General features: G+C 43.5%; 1 long non-coding RNA gene across 1 annotated transcript in view; it reads right to left on the bottom strand.

Moving 5' to 3' along the window:
- Positions 1-2550: 2550 nt before the first annotated feature.
- Positions 2551-14319, bottom strand: part of LOC310839293 — a 107422-nt gene continuing 95653 nt past the window's right edge. The window contains exon 2 of the long non-coding RNA XR_014561399.1: positions 2551-3255. This is a non-coding gene — a long non-coding RNA (uncharacterized lncRNA). The remainder of the gene's footprint in view (positions 3256-14319) is intronic.

Below are 14319 nucleotides of genomic sequence, written 5' to 3' on the forward strand. Positions count from 1 at the left end.
AGATACAGTCCCTCAGCTCTGCTTCCCTTTTATACTTGGCCTGATTGCAGCCTTTGAGCTTGATGAGGCAGGTGACCCTCACCTGTTCTGCGCCGACTTCAGCTGAGGAATCACATACCTCTTCCCAGCCTCAACTGGCCACCTAGGGAGCTGGCTTGTGGGTCCTTGCCTGTCTCAGCCTCCTATAGCATCACTCCCACAGCTCCTTACACCTCAGAGCCTGCCATATTTATGGCTCTAGTGATTGGTCCTGCTGCTCTGGTTCCTGTGCACTGACGCCCATCCCTCACCACCCTCCGCCATCCTGTCAGTACTTCCTTCCCCATCCCTCGCTTGCCCCGGTGTGTCCCAGTCCCAGCTACACCCCTCGTCGGGATCCTCTTCTGCCTTGCCTGTCATCCTGCCACTGGACAACCAGATATCACGGCTGGACCCATGAAAAGTAGGCATGTGGACTGCAGACTGAGAGGGCTCTACAAGTTTTTGAAAAGTAACCATCTGCATGGAGCCCTGGTTTTGGCTTTTTAAGAGGAATGTATCATGAATAAAGAAGTGACTCAATTTTGAGCACATTAACTTCCCCACATTCCTTTGAGATTTGTGGATTTGGTGTATTTTGCTGTTTGGTAGTACAGAAAACACAAGGGAACATTTTCATCACTGGACCTTCTGCATTTGAAAGTGTATGCTCACCAACCAGGAACTTCATATCCTTTTCCACAGAAGGGCATCATAGGAGAGATAGCACAGTATTTCTAATAGCTTGTTGCCCACCTTGCCCTTGAATATGCCACTGTCAAATGCACGATAAAACACATACTTTTGCTTCCCATAATCATTCCTCTTTCTAAACAGCTATATGATCCCTTAACAGAATCCCCAGCAAGCCACAACAGAACTCTTGGTAATCATGAAATGCTCAGGTCAACTCACTTGATGGGGAAACATATAATTCCACCACAAGGGAAACTCTTCCATGTACCCAAGAGAGCAGCCAAGAGATCTGTCAGAAAACCTGAATAAAGCCAGGAGATTATTTTGCATTCACGCCCTTTTATAACTCAGTTACCAATTTAAACAGATATTTTGGGCTCTGCCCTGACACACAGATGTGTCTGTGTGCTGTATCCAATGACTATTCAGAGCAGACCCTCTGATATTAATGGACCTAGTCATTATGGGTATGACTAACATTGGTACGAGTCTGTATTTTGCTTTTTATGGTATTTTTATTTTGAAATCACTCCCCCTCTTTCTCTTATTTACTTTGTAGTATTTTTGTTGTTGCTGAACAGTTGTTTTAAATTCTTGCAACCTTGATGCAATCAGGCTCTCACCAACTGAGCTGGTTGGATTTTTAGTTCTTTGTTTAGTTATTGTTGATTTTAAAATACCTGCTTTTACATTGATAATTTAAATCTTTTATTTAAACCGCTCAGAGTTTTTCCTACAATATGCATTTTGTTAAATTTATTATTATTTATTTATTTATTTATTTATTTATTTATTTATTTATACCCCACCCATCTGGCGGGGTTTCCCTAGCCACTCTGGGCGGCTTCCAGCCAAATATTAAAATACAGTAATGCATCAAACATTAGAAGCTTCCCTAAACAGGGCTGCCTTCAGAAGTCATCTAAAAGTCTGACAGTTGTTTATTTCTTTGACATCTGATGGGAGGGCATTCCACAGGGCGGGCGCCACTACTGAGAAGGTCCTCTGCCTGTTTCCCTGTAACTTCGCTTCTCGTAATGAGGGAACCACCTGAAGGCCCTCGGCGCTGGACGTCAGTGTCCGGGCAGAACGATGGAGGTGGAGACACTCCTTCAGGTATACTGGACCGAAGCCGTTTAGGGCTTTAAAGATCAGGATCAACACTTTGAATAAAAAACCCAAATAGACTCCCTTCATCAGTGGCAGATTTTGGTCTCCCAAATGGAGCCTTTTTGTGCTCCGTTCAACATCACTGTTTGAAGCGCCCCCTGTGGTGCCGGTGTCCAGTGCAACTACCCTAAAAATGCCTCTGCCCTCATGCCTGACAGCTGTCCATAATGCCTGAGGGTGATGGGGGTTGCAGAAGGCTGCTTTCAGCTACTTTACAAGCTGAAATTTACTTTCATCTCTCTTACAACCTCACTTAGAAAAGGTACAGTTCTAATGCATTCTCACCTTATTCCAGTAAATAATAATAATAATAATAATAATAATAATAATAATAATAATAATAATAATAATTTTATTTATATGATGCCCATCCAACTAGTATGCCCCAGCCACTCTGGGCAGCTCCCAACAAAATAATTAAAACATGAAACAATAAAACTTCCCATGCTTATCCATGCTCATTTGAGGCTGTCTTTTGTATGTCAGATGGACTCTTCGGTATAAGTATATGTGACATTATAATTTCCTTTTGACAGAAGAATGACAATTTGTATTTCCTGGGTTTCCATGTGACAACTCACAGTAAAATTTGTAAAACTGACCATTAATTCCCCAGGAACAGATTTAAATTCTGTGGGCCACCAACACTGGGTATATATAGTCCAATTTTCTTTTTTTAAAAAAATTATGATTTTATTGATACATCAGGACAACAACAACAAAACAATCTTCTTGTTCCAATCTTCCCATTGATCATCTGGGCATCCTGATCTTCCACTGAATCATTAAATCGGCAATGAAAGAAGAGGCATAAGAGATGCAGGGGACACTGGGAAAATTCACAGCTATTTCCATTGCCATATTTGAATCTTTCAACAACAAAGGGTGTGTGTGTGTGTGTGTGTGTGTGTGTGTGTGTGTGTGTGTGGCATATACTCCTGTTTGGACCAAATGGCTGTTCCCTTTCCCCAAGTGGTTTTCAGGTCTCTGGTGGAGGTGACTATACAGGCACAGCAGAAAAGGAGGGAACATCTGGAAACTGTAAAACCAGGGGAAACAAACCAAAGTTAACTTGCTTCATTATGTACAGATACTGGTGAGGTAGCTTGACCCAGTATTCTGCTAGCTGAAGATCCCATACTCCACTTCTGCTGATCATGAGATGAGAGCTCCTCTCTTCACCAGACATCTGTTTCGGATCTTAGCAGCTGGTGGACTACAAGTCATAAGCATAAGCGTTCCTGACTTTTCCAAAGAGGTTTCCTCCATCAGGTGAGGTCCTTTCTGCACAAAAAGTTGGGTCTTCTGCATCTTGGCCTTTCTGTCAGCGTCCTCTGTGCACCGATTACCTTCTTCTTTAGACATGTGATCCTACAGGAAAAGAAATAAGAAGCAATGGTCAGTTTGCTATGGAAACCATTGTGCTATTAAAAAAAACAACGGAACTACACATTCTTTCTCCCATTGACAAAGGCACTTAACATTTGACAGATGAAATAAATTATATATGTGTTTCATTTTGACATGCATGGCTCTTGCTTTAGCAGAACAATCCACTTCAATAGCAAGACTCTGGAGGGCTAACTCTGACCTCAGCTTGATATTGAACAGCCACCAAACATATGGACGTAGAAATCGGGGATGGACAGCTGTATATTCTCTCCAGGGGGATCTGTTGGAGAAAATCTGTCAGAGGAAGCATTATGGCTATGAGCAGGGCCAAAGTCAGTGACTGGCAGGTCAGAGCCCTTTCTCTTTCTTTCATCCCTGTTTTCCTCCCTCCTTCTGCTACCTTAGTACAGTGGTACCTCAGTTTACGAACAGCCCGGTTTACGAACTATTCAGTTTACAAACTCTGCAAAACCAGAAGTAGTGTTCCAGTTTGTGAATTTTACCTCGGTCTACGAACGGAAGCCGAATGGTGGAAGGGCACCGGCAGCGGGAAGCCTCATTAGAGAAAGTATACCTCGGTTTAAGAACGGATTTGGTTTAAGAACAGACTTCAGGAACAGATTAAGTTCGTAAACCGAGGTGCCACTATATTCCAAAATTGTATCCATCGATGCCCCTTCCTGTCTGTTTTACCATGTATCCATCTGTGTATCTGTATCTATGTATCCATCTATGTGTTGATTTATGTATCCATATTAACTATGTATTAGTGATGTATGGAAGTGAGAGCTGGACCATAAAGAAGGCTGATCACCGAAGAATTGATGCTTTTGAATTATGGTGCTGGAGGTGGTTCTTGAGAGTCCCATTGACTGCAGGAAGATCAAACCTATCCATTCTGATGGAAATCAGCCCTGAGTGCTCACTGGAAGGACAGATCCTGAAGCTGAGGCTCCAATACTTTGGCCACCTCATGAGAAGAGAAGACTCCCTGGAAAAGACCCTGATGTTGGGAAAGATTGAGGGCACAAGGAGAAGGGGACGACAGAGGACGAGATGGTTGGACAGTGTTCTTGAAGCTACAGACATGAGTTTGACCAAACTGCAGGAGGCAGTGGAAGACAGGAGTGCCTGGCATGCTCTGGTCCATGTGGTCACAAAGTGTCGGACATGACTAAACGACTAAACAACAATAAACATATCTATGTATCTATGTATCTAGCTATGTATCAATCTAGGTATCTCTGCATGTTTCTATGTATCTAGCTATCCATCTGTCTTCTACTTCTTCCTTACCAAAAGGCCTGATCACTTGCAGAGGGCTTTTGAAATTAGGCTGAGGACCAGATAAAATTAGGCAGAAGGTCCCATGTAGCTCTAGGGTTGCAGAGAGCCCACCTGTGACCTAGACTATGCAGTGAACTAGACGTGATAGTGGCAAAATTGGTGTGTTAGAAGCAAGATGCTTCTTAATTCCTATAAACTGTGTGCTTTAAAGAGCAGGCAGAGGGAGCTTGCATAACCCTTTCCCCAGTTGTGATTTTCCTCCTTGGAGCCACCAGCCCTGGTCTGGCTCCAATTCTGGAAGGGAAGATGCAACTTCAAAGTGAGGAGACATGGAAAAAGAAAAACTCCCATCACTTTCTTTCACCCTTTAAATCACCACCTTCCATTTACAGGAATCTGAATTCAAACAGATGGGTAATGTCACTATAGTGGTTGGGTTCATAGGTTTCGAACCAGGTATTACAATGCCATAGATTAGCACCACAGCTACAAGCTTTACCCTTGGCCTTCTCCTTGCCATTGCATGCTGGCTTGAGTGCTGAGATCCTGGCTTATATTAGGTTAGGTCTGAACTGGGAAACTCAAGCTGAATATGGTTTAAGGAACTAGGAATATAAACCAGGATCTAAAGCACAAGTAGCATCCAAATCATGGCCAATGTGTAGAGGGAGACTGAAACACCCTTATGAAAATGGCCAGATGCAAGTGTATCCATAGAGCACATTTTAACTAGATTTCACAGTAAGCTGGGACTAATTAATTAGGAGAAACAGAGCAGCACATATTATATAGGAGCACCTGTTATGCCAGAATACTTATCATGTATGATAATGGCAGACAAGCTTGTAAGCAGCAGAAGTTTCATTCTGAGCAACCCTAACTCACAAAAGGCTGAATTTTCACAAGAGGGAGTGATTCCTTGACCGAATTGGATTCATGAGCAGTGTTCGAAATTTGCCAGGCACCAGGCACATTTTGCACCTGGCTATCAGCCACTTGTGACCAAGTGAAGATGCCTGGGTACCAGGATGGCACCTGATGTCTCCACCATCTGGAGGAGCATGCCTGAGGATCCTTGAATCTAAGCAACACATCCTGTAGAATTCTATCCGTTTTATTTTCTCTGCACAATCAGAATGAATTTCAGGAACCAAAAAGTCATATTGGAAAATACAACTTTCGATCTGCCTGGCCCCCCAAATGGCAACAAGGCATTCTGTTTTGGCAACTGTAACCCTGGTTTAAGAAGCCATTTGGCACCTAGCTTATATGTCTGAGTTTCTAACACTGCTCATGAGGGAAGGAAATATAACAGCAAATTAAAAAGCAGGCAGTTTCTTTAAAAAAATACTTAGTTGTTAAACCCAGATACAGATGCTTATTGACAACATCCTAATGAAGAAGCAGGTCAAGGCTCCTGAATTCTCCATTTTACCTCCGAAAAATCACTGGTGTAGTTGTGACCTTATATCTCCCCTGTCCTCTTACAGATTCATGAATCACGCAGAATTAATTTTAATGCTAACTGATTACGTCCTAATGTGCTTAACAACTATTCTTCCATTTCCATTCTTTTCATTTTCTTACATCCTCGAAAACAGCATTATTAAAAGCACTCTAGTGCTGCAGCACTGAAGCTCTATTCATTCATTGGGTGGAGCGGGGGGGAGATATACAGAGTAGCAGGATTGTGAGAATGAGTCCATAAATGTGGCTTGAGAAATGCCAGACTGGAGGAAGTGGGCGGAGTTGGGGGCGAGAATCTATCCTCTCCCCCCCCCCCCATTTAAAACACCATATCCAAACAAAAGGCTACTTGAAAAATGTTGGGCTAAATCTGTATCAAACTATATTCCAAATGTGTTACGCAGTTTTGGAGTGGCACGTTTTATCAGTAGAACGAAATGAAAAGAACAAAGTTTATCTCGGACTAAGCTGTGTATTTTTTTTTAAAGAAAATAAATAAAAAATTACGAAACTTAATAAATATTCAGCCAGAAACTGTAAACACAATCCTTATGAGAACTAGTTCCAAGGAAAGTAGAAACCAAGAGAGGCAGTTTTGTCTAAACTGGCACGGAGTACGGGACACGCTGACTGTGTCGTTCCCCTAGAAACATTAGATTAGAAATAAATGAGACTTTGCCCCAGGATGCTAACACGAAATGACTGGCCACAACCACGTGGCCCTAGTTGGCACTTCCTTTCTGTTGCCTGGAAACAGCATGCGCTTGACAGAAGATGATAAACAGAAGGCCAGAGGGAAGAGGTTCTGCTTTGCCACTGTGCTCAGTAGAACTAATTCTGGGAGGGAAAGCTGAATTAGGAATGGGTGGTGGTGAAAAAGGAAATTAGCTTGGACAAATAACCGTCGCGCACACTCCCTCGCAGGCGAAACAAGCGGGCTCTGTTATGCTTTTAGGGGCTAACAAGACATACCTTCCAGCATCTGGGCAATGTTTGACCAGTGTGAAGCCAGAGGCCAGAAACTTCAACTCTTGGACACAGTTGCGTCTGCCTATAAGTATACCTGGTTTCTTGTTGCACGCCTCAGTGGTAGGATTTAAGATGCTGAAAAATTATTTGGGTCCTAGTTTTCAATCGGCACTGCTTTTGCCATTTGGTTGGTGATCTGACTTAGGTGGTCCAAGACAAGGGGCTATCTCCCTTTCACTTTCCTTGTCACTTACTGGTAGAGAGTTTTGCTTTCTCTACTCCCCACCCACCTCTCTATCTCACTCTGAGGAAAATGGATCCTTCCTCAGTGCCCGTGCTCTAGAAATTATCATTTAAATTGCAGCTGGACTCGAAAGTCACTTTAGCAGTTTTGATTTTTTTTTTTTAAAAAAGGAATTCCTAGCTACTGTGGAAAAAATGGCAGTGGTGCAGACATTATTCCTGACCACCTCACCAAAAAATGTTTCATCCTGAGGAAGGACTCCCCCTGGTTATGACAGGATGAAATTGTCTCAGTGAAGAAGCGGCTCAAAGCAACCTGCCCAACTATTAACAGTGAATTACGTCTGTCCTATAACTGTGAGGGGTAGCGATACATCCTGGGATTATCACTGCTTTATTCATTGAGCTTTTTAATGTCACTTTACACAAGCATTTCCAAATAGTGCCAGTGGTGATCTTTCCCTCCATGGCTCCTAGCTCCACAGCTGCGGCAGGGAGCATCTATGCCAACCGAGGTGCAGGAGTGATGAAAAGATCAGTCTCCCCACCAGCATTTACTGCCTTCACAGTGAGAACTGGGCTCTCCTGCACCTTTAATTGGCTGAGGAGAAACAAGATACGGATCTGCCTATTCCATATTAAGTAAATATCTAATTGGGACACGGGTGGCGCTGTGGGTTAAACCACAGAGCCTAGGACTTGCCGACCAGAAGGTCAGCAGTTCGAATCCCCGTGACAGGGTGAGCTCCCGTTGCTCGGTCCCAGCTTCTGCCAACCTAGCAGTTTGAAAGCACGTCAAAGTGCAAGTAGATAAATAGGTACCGCTCCAGTGGGAAGGTACGGCATTTACCTTTACCTTACATATCTAATTGGGCATAGAAAGGCTGAACCCGTATCTATCTCCATTCTCATATGGCAAATTCAGCGATAAGCCTGTTTTACTCCATGTTTCCCTAAGAATGGCAGAGGCTGAGAAATTTAAAGCCAACCTTGGCACAGCCGTTCTTTTCTTTTGTTTTCTAACTATGCAAGCTGGAAAACAACACTGTTACTTCCTGCTTTAGTATTTGAGCTAGTGCAAATATTTCTCAATGAGAGTAATAAACATGCCTCTATACACATGCCCGCCCCTCTTACGGTTCTTTGTACAAGGTGGTGCAATGGCAGTGTGTGCAGCTTTTGAAGTTTCCTTCGGCTCCTAAGTATCCTGCTGCAATCAAAGCCCCATAAAGAGCAGAATTATCACAGGCCCTGCGCAGAAAGCTGTTACCTGTTATCTCACCCTCTCAGGTAATGTTGCTCCTTCTGCGGCTTGTTTGAAAGTGTGTTGCCAGGAGAGATCAAAGCTCTTTCCCGAAATGCCCCACCCAGGCACAGACGTAGGTGCCAAGCAGCCTTCCAACAGGGACACAGGAATGCCGCTGTGGAAGTCAGGATTTCAAATCCTTGCTCCAGAGATGGCAGTAATAAATCTTTAGCCAGTTTTTTACAAGTCAAGCGTTTTCTGACTCGGAACAAAGTACAGTCATAGCAAAAATGTGAGCAGATGCCAAGATCCAGGGTGGAAATGTCTGCATACCACCATCACTACCGCTGCTGCAAAAAAATGAAAGGTTGTTTGCGGCAACTTTTCGCCCCAATTGTCTCCCATTTGGAGTTGTTATCCCCAGTATCCCAGCCTTGGAGACAACAGTAGCTGCTGCTTCCCTTCCCATGAAAAGAGCCCACAATATACTGCAGCAAGGAAAGGGAAATGGTTCCTTGTCCCTACTGTAAGTTAAGAAAGCTTGGAAGCCACTTGCTGCTGCCCATAAGATTCTGAATCTTTCTGGGAACTGCTTAGGGAGACGCAAGTAGCAACAAACATTAGTGCAGCACTAAACTGAAGCCAGGTAAATTATTTGTTTTATTTCTGACATTTGTATATTCTCCTCCAAGGAGGTATACATGGTTCTCCCCATTTATATCCACACAACAACCATGTGAGGTAAGTCAGGCTGAGGTGGAGCAGCTGACACAACGTCACCCAGTGAGCTCAGTTCTGGCAATCCTCTCAGGAGGGCACCATTGACATTACAGTGGTACCTCGTGTTAAGAACTTAATTCATTCTAGAGGTCCGTTCTTAATCTGAAACTGTTCTTAACCTGAAGCACCACTTTAACTAATGGGGCCTCCCGCTGCCGCCGCACTGCCAGAGCACAATTTCTGTTCTCATCCTGAAGCAAAGTTCTTAACCCGAGGTACTATTTCTGGGTTATCGGAGTATGTAACCTGAAGCGTCTGTAACCTGAAGCATCGGTAACCCGAGGTACCACTGTATAAGAGAACAAGGGAGGCATTCATGGTGAGTCCCAACACCTCTTTTTCTAGAAAAATATCAGTAGCAGTAGTGTTTCCATGAGAACCCTTCTCCAGGGGAACTGGGCGACAGGTTCCACATCCCTGGCCAATATGAAAGGGTACCACGCACAATTATTTTATTGGATTTATAGACCAAACCTTCCTCCGTCCCATTTCAAACAGCAAGCAGAATGTGCTTGTACATTTACACACCTACATCTGGATTGAGCTGAGTAAAGAAGAGAGAGAACTGAGAAGCACATAGCCTCCTTTATCGGGGGAAATCAGGCTTATAAACCTCAAGTTACTGCTTTCTGGCAAGGAGGGAAGCTTGGTTACCCAGCAATTGAAAACTCCCAGAAACACACAGTGAGGCTAAATGATTCAGCCAATGGCCCACACATGCAGCGAGGCAACAGGGTCTCCAGGGTCAAAGAGTCCTGGCCTCCAACCCCCACACTCTTCTTCTCTAACCCCCGAGTCACAGAGATTCCCTCAGGCCATAAGAGGAGGCGGCATAAACTGCTAGAGTTGGAGCTGGCCTCCGTACAAGGGCACAAGCTGTAAATGTGCAAATTCCACCTCAAGCAGCGGGACAGGAAGACATCCCTATCCAGAGAAAACAGAGAAAGGACCAAGAATAAAAACAATAATAATGTGGATCTAGATCTATCTGCTTGTCACAAAGTTCTCCTGTTCCTCCACCTCCTTCTATTAGTTCAGCAAAGCATGCGCTCGCTCTTCAGCACAGGGTGTTTTTCTCTGATTCAGGAGGAGAGGGAAACCCTCTTGCTGGGACTTGGAATTTTGTTTATCGGCAACTGCAAAACTGTGTGGGCAGAAAAACAAAACAGGAAAGGAAATGATTCTGGCAGTTTTCACCGTACAACATCCCCCTGGCAGCAATTAAAACTGAAAAGCCCCCCTCCCCTTAGCTGCTTTATTTTAAAAAGGCACCCCTTAATCTTGGTTCTGAGTGCAGAACTATTTCCCTCCCTTTTGGTGACAGAACAATAAGGAAACAAGCAAGCTACAGAACAAAGCTACCTCTACGAAGTAGCAATGCAAGATTTAGAGTCTATTAGTAAGTCAAAGCTTACTTTCCACCATATCTGAGGGCAGCTTTAGGTTAACATTTGGGTTAACTCACTTCCCTGGCATTCTCTTTGCAAGTTTGAAATGCATTCATGTGAAGCCAGCAGAACGAAATTTCTCTCTCACACACACACCATAATTCCAGCTTAGTTCTGAATTCACTGCTTTTAAAGTGGCGGGGTGGAAAAACAGAACTCCAGTGCCATTTTAGAAAGGTCCAGCAACACAACAAAACACAACACAACACAACACAACACAACACAGCACAGCACAATACAATACATTATCTTCTTCATGGCTGGAGATGTTGGAAGGAAAGTTCATGTCAAGTTCAATATCTTGTGGTGTGTGAAAAGTTTGATCCTCAAGCACCCCTATCCAAGGGGATCCAAAAATATGTAGAACTCAAGGTAATGCATCACCTGGCTTGAGCATTGTGAAGTCATGGAACGGTCCAAGCATCCACATCAAAAAGTTCACAGTAAGGATTAGGAATAGAGGTGAAATTCAACTCAATTCACACCTATCTATGAACTTTGCCATATCTGAAACAATATGAGAACCTAAACTGAGTCATCCTTCAAAATTCACAGCCTTTTGAATTTTTCAATCAACCAAAGTTTTCAAAACAAACCCAAACATAAATTATGGGAAAGTGATGGGATACAGGTGCGCTGTGGTGTAAACCACTGAGCCTTGGGCTTGCCGATCAGAAGGTCGGCAGTTCGAATCCCTGCGACGGGGTGAGCTCCCATTGTTCGGTCCCAGCTCCTGCCAACCTAGTAGTTTGAAAGCATGTCAAAGTGCAAGTAGATAAATAGGTACCACTCCAGTGGAAAGGTAAACAGTATTTCTATGCACTGCTATGGTTTTGCCAGAAGTGGCTTAGTCATGCTGGCCACATGACCCAGAAAAACTGTCTGTGGACAAACGCCAGCTCCCTTGGCCAATAAAGCGAGATGAGCGCCGCAACCCCAGAGTCATTTGCAACTGGACTTAACTGTCAGAGCATAAAAATTGCATATATCAGTGAAAATAGCATACAATAATGTGTTATGGTAGGTGATATAATATGTGGACATTATTCAAAGTGGCATATGAAAATGTGTTTATTAGGAGGAATGCACACTAAAATACTAGCAAATTGCTGCAGGACTGAATTTAAGATGGGAAAATTGAGAAATAGAGGGAACCAAAACTGACAGACCCTTCCATCCCTAGTCAGGAGTCTATGAAAATGGATAATTCTCTGCTTGACTGGGATTTAAATCTCACATAGGCTATTATTGGAAAGTTGACTGACCAGAAAGTGGCTAAAGAAGTCAGGGAGAAGAAAAAGGTGAGCTGAAGGAACGGGGTAGTGCAATCAGTGCACTGATTTTCACGGACCTGAGGGAAGGGTAAGCGGAGGAGACAGGAGCCTGGAGAACAGGTTTGGGGATTGCAAGCTAAGGAGCCAAGGAGATATAATTTTGGCACGTCTACCTCAGACATGCAGAACTCCTAAGATGGAATCCTGTGTCTAAGAGCAGCACTGAAGGGAGAATTCTGCCAGCTGTTACAGCATTACTGCGGCATTTCTCCTGTCAGTCGCAAGAAGGGCACTGAAGGGAAGGAAGGAGAAAGATACGGAAACCCACATGTCAGTGTGAATTTCATCAGCTACAGGTATCCGGCCATATTTTTATTAGGTAGTAAAAATGTTTGTAGTGCCTATGTTTGCTTTTTAGGCAACAAAATCAGAATTTTGATCTCTAGAGTTGGGTAGTTGCCTCTTAGCAGATGTAGTTTTTGGCAGCTATTTTAAAACCTTATCCAGAAATCGATTGCTGGGCACTCACTGACCATTGGCTAAGTGCAAGATCATATTATATACATTGTTCAGTGTACAAATCCTATTTGACAAGCAAGGAGAGGTCATTCAAACGCCAGGCTGGAAGAAACTTAAGCAAACTCTTTATTTCCCAGGACACCTTTGGCTAGCAATTAGTTAATAAGTAACCATGTCCCAGACAGGTGCTGTCGGCTAAGCTTTAGGAGTTCTTGTTTGGATGAAAGGTGAGTCATTTCCCTTTTATGTTGGTAAATGAATTATGTGTCATGGAAAAGACAGATCCTTTTAAGAAGGCAGCAGTAACTTTTTACACACTCATCTAATACTTTCGCATACAAATTTCAACAGTGAGTGATGAATGGGAATTAAATTTTACAATAGAGCTTTGGCTCCATAAGGAAGGATGAAAGGGAACATCCAATTGGATCAGAACCCAATCTCCAGTTCATGTTTTTGGATGTCCTTTATTAACCCAACAAATAGGAACCGGGTTATGCACACATTTGTGATGTTTTCACAGACCCTACATGTGCCACCATTGCTTTGTGATTTGCTTGGACCTTCACAGAGTCAACTCTACAGTCACTAAACAGCAGCATGGTTTTATTACCATGTGAGCAGACTTCCCACCCACAAACAACACCGTCCCAGTACTGTAAAAGCATAGGGGTCTGCACCTACCACCATGATTATCTTGTCATACAAAATGGTGTCCCAAAAGATTTAGCTAACTTGTGCTGAAGATATGATGAATTCCCCTTCACAACTCCCCACCAAAGTGCCCGTCTCCTGCCAGTAGCTTCAAATCAGCGCAGAACCAGCACCTTGCTATTCCTGGATGTGATGATGACCCATCATTCGGGCAGCCCTCTACTTCCCGCAGGTTTTTAACCTCTCAAACTCTTTGCTTGGATCTGTGCCCCTTCCCCAGCCGCCATGTAAGAGCAGGAGCAAGGAATGCCAGTCAAGCTGTCCATTTTTGTATCCCCCTATATATGGTGGAGGAAGAGCCTGAACAATTCTGTTATTAACCTGAGATGTACGCTGCAACCATCTCTGGAAACCCCTAATGCTCTCTAGCATGTTTATGTGCATGACTAAAATTGCCATCAGACTCTGTTTCAGAGACTACTCTGCACATTTTTCAAATGAACACCTTACTCGGTGGAGAAGCAGGATTACGGTGGCAAGCCCTGGTCCTCTTTCTAGTGTAGACATGTTCATAAGACTCTCTGCGTAGTCCCTACCTACATACAAACTGCATGCATAGCCAGGGCTGTGTTTCTTAACAGGGTTCCTTGACATGCCATACTGTGTGCAAAGTAAGCATGTAGGGATTGCATGGATGGTCCTGGCTGGGGACTTTACTGTTGCAATCCTGTCATGTTGCACACTGAATTTTATCCTGCGACCCGCCCTGAGACCTGCAGGTATAGGGCGGTATTCAAATCAAATCAATCAATCAATCAATCAATCAATCAATAATGTGTAACGAACATTGGAAAGTTGATAACCTTTGGTGGAGAAGTCGTTTTATTTAGCCAGCTTCCATTTTTACCCCTTCCCCATAGTGAATGTTCCTTTACTCTCATATTCAAAGACAGGAAGAACAGCAGGCTTCGTTGCCGTATAGCCATTTATTATAACCCTTTGCATTTGTCTTTTTTTGACTGTAGGCATACCCAGCCTTTTCCACTGATACACATGCATGGTAGATATGAGCTTGGAACTTCATTCCTATTTTACAATACATATACCATTATGCGGACGCAGGTGGCACTGTGGATTAAACCACAGAGCCTAGGGC

Source organism: Podarcis gaigeae (genome assembly GCF_964106915.1).
Source record: "Podarcis gaigeae genome assembly, chromosome: 2".
NCBI classification, from domain to species: Eukaryota; Metazoa; Chordata; class Lepidosauria; order Squamata; family Lacertidae; genus Podarcis; species Podarcis gaigeae.